Raw genomic sequence first — 5,675 nt, forward strand, 5'->3', positions numbered from 1 at the left:
AATCATAAATCTCTACAATATACAGGTCCTTCTCAAAATATTAGCATATTGTGATAAAGTTCATTATTTTCCATAATGTCATGATGAAAATTTAACATTCATATATTTAAGATTCATTGCACACTAACTGAAATATTTCAGGTCTTTTATTGTCTTAATACGGATGATATTGGCATACAGCTCATGAAAACCCAAAATTCCTATCTCACAAAATTAGCATATTTCATCCGACCAATAAAAGAAAAGTGTTTTTAATACAAAAAACGTCAACATTCAAATAATAATGTACAGTTATGCACTCAATACTTGGTCGGGAATCCTTTTGCAGAAATGACTGCTTCAATGCGGCGTGGCATGGAGGCAATCAGCCTGTGGCACTGCTGAGGTCTTATGGAGGCCCAGGATGCTTCGATAGCGGCCTTTAGCTCATCCAGAGTGTTGGGTCTTGAGTCTCTCAACGTTCTCTTCACAATATTCCACAGATTCTCTATGGGGTTCAGGTCAGGAGAGTTGGCAGGCCAATTGAGCACAGTGATACCATGGTCAGTAAACCATTTACCAGTGGTTTTGGCACTGTGAGCAGGTGCCAGGTCGTGCTGAAAAATGAAATCTTCATCTCCATAAAGCTTTTCAGCAGATGGAAGCATGAAGTGCTCCAAAATCTCCTGATAGCTAGCTGCATTGACCCTGCCCTTGATAAAACACAGTGGACCAACACCAGCAGCTGACACGGCACCCCAGACCATCACTGACTGTGGGTACTTGACACTGGACTTCTGGCATTTTGGCATTTCCTTCTACCCAGTCTTCCTCCAGACTCTGGCACCTTGATTTCTGAATGACATGCAGAATTTGCTTTCATCCGAAAAAAGTACTTTGGACCACTGAGCAACAGTCCAGTGCTGCTTCTCTGTAGCCCAGGTCAGGCGCTTCTGCCGCTGCTTCTGGTTCAAAAGTGGCTTGACCTGGGGAATGCGGCACCTGTAGCCCATTTCCTGCACACGCCTGTGCACGGTGGCTCTGGATGTTTCTACTCCAGACTCAGTCCACTGCTTCCGCAGGTCCCCCAAGGTCTGGAATCGGCCCTTCTCCACAATCTTCCTCAGGGTCCGGTCACCTCTTCTCGTTGTGCAGCGTTTTCTGCCACACTTTTTCCTTCCCACAGACTTCCCACTGAGGTGCCTTGATTCAGCACTCTGGGAACAGCCTATTCGTTCAGAAATTTATTTGTGTGTCTTACCCTCTTGCTTGAGGGTGTCAATAGTGGCCTTCTGGACAGCAGTCAGGTCGGCAGTCTTACCCATGATTGGGGTTTTGAGTGATGAACCAGGCTGGGAGTTTTAAAGGCCTCAGGAATCTTTTGCAGGTGTTCAGAGTTAACTCGTTGATTCAGATGATTAGGTTCATAGCTCGTTTAGAGACCCTTTTAATGATATGCTAATTTTGTGAGATAGGAATTTTGGGTTTTCATGAGCTGTATGCCAAAATCATCTGTATTAAGACAATAAAAGACCTGAAATATGTCAGTTAGTGTGCAATGAATCTAAAATATATGAATGTTAAATTTTCATCATGACATTATGGAAAATAATGAACTTCATCACAATATGCTAATATTTTGAGAAGGACCTGTATATTAAAGTTGAAAATGGACTCTGTTGCACTGAATTCAGGTGCAGCACTGTCAGAAAGGTAAAGACCCTCAGTTTTAACTCAGTGCAGACATAAAATAGCTGCTATGTCAAATGACTTTCAAGTAAACTCTCAGTTTCCTATATGTTAATTTATTATCTTATGAACTAATCTTAGGCACAGAGTGTTTTACTTTAAGCTGATCTATGTAAAAAACATGATCTAAGTCTGCCCCAATTATCAATTAACACAAAGTTATATCTAATTGTGCTGGTTTTGTTTTTTTCACTCACAAGTACTATAAAAATAAAAGCACAGCTTGGTGACTAAGTATGGATTCCCATGCCAGTTTTAACTAAAATTCAAAGTTTTTTAAAAGTGAACTGAACAAAAGTGAACTGTTAACACCACTTTGTTTATATTTGGGTTTATGACATCACAAGAGGTACACGAACTGAGCTGATTAGCTAGCACTACTAATCACAATGTTGGAAGAGAAACTTTTGACAAATTAAACACAGACTTTGAACCATTCAAGTTGCATTTGAATTGTGAGGGGTTCAACTTTACGTCTTAGAGCTAGAGATTAAATCCCATGACCCCCTAGGCTACAACAGATATTACTGTGGGTGGTGAAACTGATGCAAATAGTGACAATGCTTGTTTTCAGAACTTCTTTTTTACATTTCCTCTGGTGGTGACTAGAATGACGAAGATGGTGCTGGCTGTACTGCTGGTGCATGCATGGCATGGGAAACTGGTAGGATTGTGCAAATCTTTCTGAAATTGATGCAGCGTTTTTACATATGGCACTAATGTTTTGTGAAAGCTGTACTGAATACATGTAAACATTATAAAAATTCAATTTAAAAAAATGAATAAAGAAAAAAGTACTAATAAGGGCACAGCTCTGATTGGTTGCCTTTGTCAACACACGTGTGCATGGAGGCTTGTTTTTAGAAGGGTAGATTTTTTGTCTTCATTAAATAACAATTTACATACAATGATACAAAACTAACCACAACATGTTGTTCTACAGGTGACAAACCACAGGTGCATCTCAATAAATTAGAGTATAATTAAAAAGTCAATTAATTTCAGTAATTTTATTCAAAAGTGGAACTCATATTAGGGATGCACAATATATAGACGTTAAGGTTGCTATCTGCCAATGGTAGTCATTTGTTAACATATTGGTATCGATCCGATAAGTAAAGTCAGGCTGATATTAACAACCAATGTTTATTTCCATCTTGTTGCCATTTCTGTATGTGTTTCAGGAGGTGGAGGGGAAGGGGTTGGCCATGTAGTATTTAGTTAGGCATGTAACAGTTATACTAAGGTAGCACAGGATGGTGGGGTGTTTAACTGAAGCAGAGAAGCAATGTCAGACAAGCTGTGTGGTTGTTTTTCTTTTTCTATGGTGTTGAAACGGTGGGGAAATATATATATATATATATATATATATATATATATATAATCGCTCAAAAAAATTAAGGGAACACAAATAATACATCATAGATCTGAATGAATGAAATATTCTCATTGAATACTTTGTTTTGTACAAAGTTAAATGTGCTGACAACAAAATCACACAAAAATAATCAATGGAAATGAAATTTATTAACCGATGGAGGTCTAAATTTGGAGTCACACACAAAATTAAAGTGGAAAAACACACTACAAGCTGATCCAACTTTGATGTAATGTCCTTAAAACAAGTCAAAATGAGGCTCAGTATTGTGTGTGGCCTCCACGTGCCTGTATGACCTCCCTACAACGCCTGATCATGCTCCTGATGAGATGGTCTCCTGAGGGATCTCCTCTCAGAACTGGACTAAAGCATCCGCCAACTCCTGGACAGTCTGTGGTGCATCGTGATGTTGGAGGATGGAGCGAGACATGATGTCCCAGATGTGCTCAATCGGATTCAGGTCTGGGGAACGGGCGGGCCAGTCCATAGCTTCAATGTCTTCATCTTGCAGGAACTGCTGACACACTCCAGCCACATGAGGTCTAGCATTGTCCTGCATTAGGAGGAACCCAGGGCCAACGGCACCAGCATCTGGTCTCACAAGGGGTCTGAGGATCTCATCTCGGTACCCAATGGCAGTCAGGGTACCTCTGGCGAGCACATGGAGGGTCATGCGGCCCTCCAAAGAAATGCCACCCCACACCATTACTGACCCACTGCGAAACCGGTCATGCTGAAGGATGTTGCAGGCAGCAGATCACTCTCCACGGTGTCTCCAGACTCTGTCACGTCTGTCACATGTGCTCAGTGGGAACCTGCTTTCATCTGTGAAGAGCACAGGGCCCCAGTGGTGAATTTGCCAATCCTGGTGTTCTCTATCAAATGCCAAGCATCCTGCACGTTGTTGGGCTGTGAGCACAACACCCCTTTATTTTTTTGAGCAGTATACATATATATATATATATATATATATATATATATATATATACACTACATATACACTGGATTTGGGGTATTGATTAACTGTAAACTAATCGGGAAAGAACAAAACAAAAACAAAAACTGCAATATATTACTGTGTAATTAATCTATATAATATTAATTAGGGATTTACCGATATCACAATTTGGGCCTGGTGTGGCTGATAACCAATATCACTATATACTATATATATATATACTATATATATATAGTATATATATATATACATATATATATATATATATATATATATATATATATATATATATATATAGTATATATATATATAATATATATATACTGACAGTCAGAATTTTGGGAATTTTGACAAAAAACAGAATTCTGAGATCAAAGTCAGAATTGTGACATGAAAGTCAGAATTGTGACAAACAACTGTCAGAATTCTGAGATCAAAGTCAGAATTGTATATATATATATATATATATAGTATATATATATATATATATATATATATATATATATACTATATATATATATATATATAGTATATATATAAGTATATATTTATATATATACTATATATATATATGTATATATATATATATATAGTATATATATATATATATGTATATATATATATAGTATATAGTGATATTGGTTATCAGCCACACCAGGCCCAAATTGTGATATCGGTAAATCCCTAATTAATATTATATAGATTCATTACACAGTAATATATTGCAGTTTTTGTTTTTGTTTTGTTCTTTCCCGATTAGTTTACAGTTAATCAATACCCCAAATCCAGTTTCTCAGAAAATTAGACCACCACATTTCACCCTTGAAAACAAGTCTTTTTTTAATGCGCAAATGTCAGCCTACTGAAAAGTATGGCCATGTTATATTTAGTATGCACTAAATACCTGGTTGGGGCTCCTTTTGCATCAATGACTGTAGAAATGTGGTGTGGCACAAAGGTGATTGTCCAGTGGCTCTGGGCTACTTCAGCATCTTCTCAAATATGTGATTACACCGGTGACTTGTGCAACTTTTTCCACTACACTTTTTCCTTCCACTCAACTTTCCTTAATGCTTAAAAACAGGACTAAGAAACTAGCTATTCATTGTGTATGTGAGTGACTGTCTATGACTGTATTCTGAACATGTCAAGTAAATATTTTCCCCCATGAATGTGTAGTTCATATCATTACATTTCTGTATTAATATGTTTTTGTTATTTTTCTTGTATAATATTCTAAGTCTTTGAGAATCCACATCTAATTTTCAAATGTAAAATATCTTCCACTGTCTGTGCAGTATCAACTTTAAACATGAAAGAGAACAAAAATTATTTTTGTTAGCAATTATTGATATTTTAAGGCAATGAAAATGTCTTAATTGTGACGTGTGCAGTTTTAGAAACCGTATTGCAGTGTTTTACTAGTATAATAGAGATGTACCAATGGGAAAAAAAAAACATTACCTGTTTAAGCAGTACAACTGAGTATTGAACTTAAACCAGAAGTTGGCTCAGAGGATAAAAGTTTCGTAGTAGGAAGTAATCTGACAGTCGGTAAATCAACAATGCCTTTATAGAAATGTATTTTAACCCATAAAAACAGGTGGATCA

The sequence above is a fragment of the Girardinichthys multiradiatus genome, chromosome 8 (genome assembly GCF_021462225.1).
Source record: "Girardinichthys multiradiatus isolate DD_20200921_A chromosome 8, DD_fGirMul_XY1, whole genome shotgun sequence".
NCBI classification, from domain to species: Eukaryota; Metazoa; Chordata; class Actinopteri; order Cyprinodontiformes; family Goodeidae; genus Girardinichthys; species Girardinichthys multiradiatus.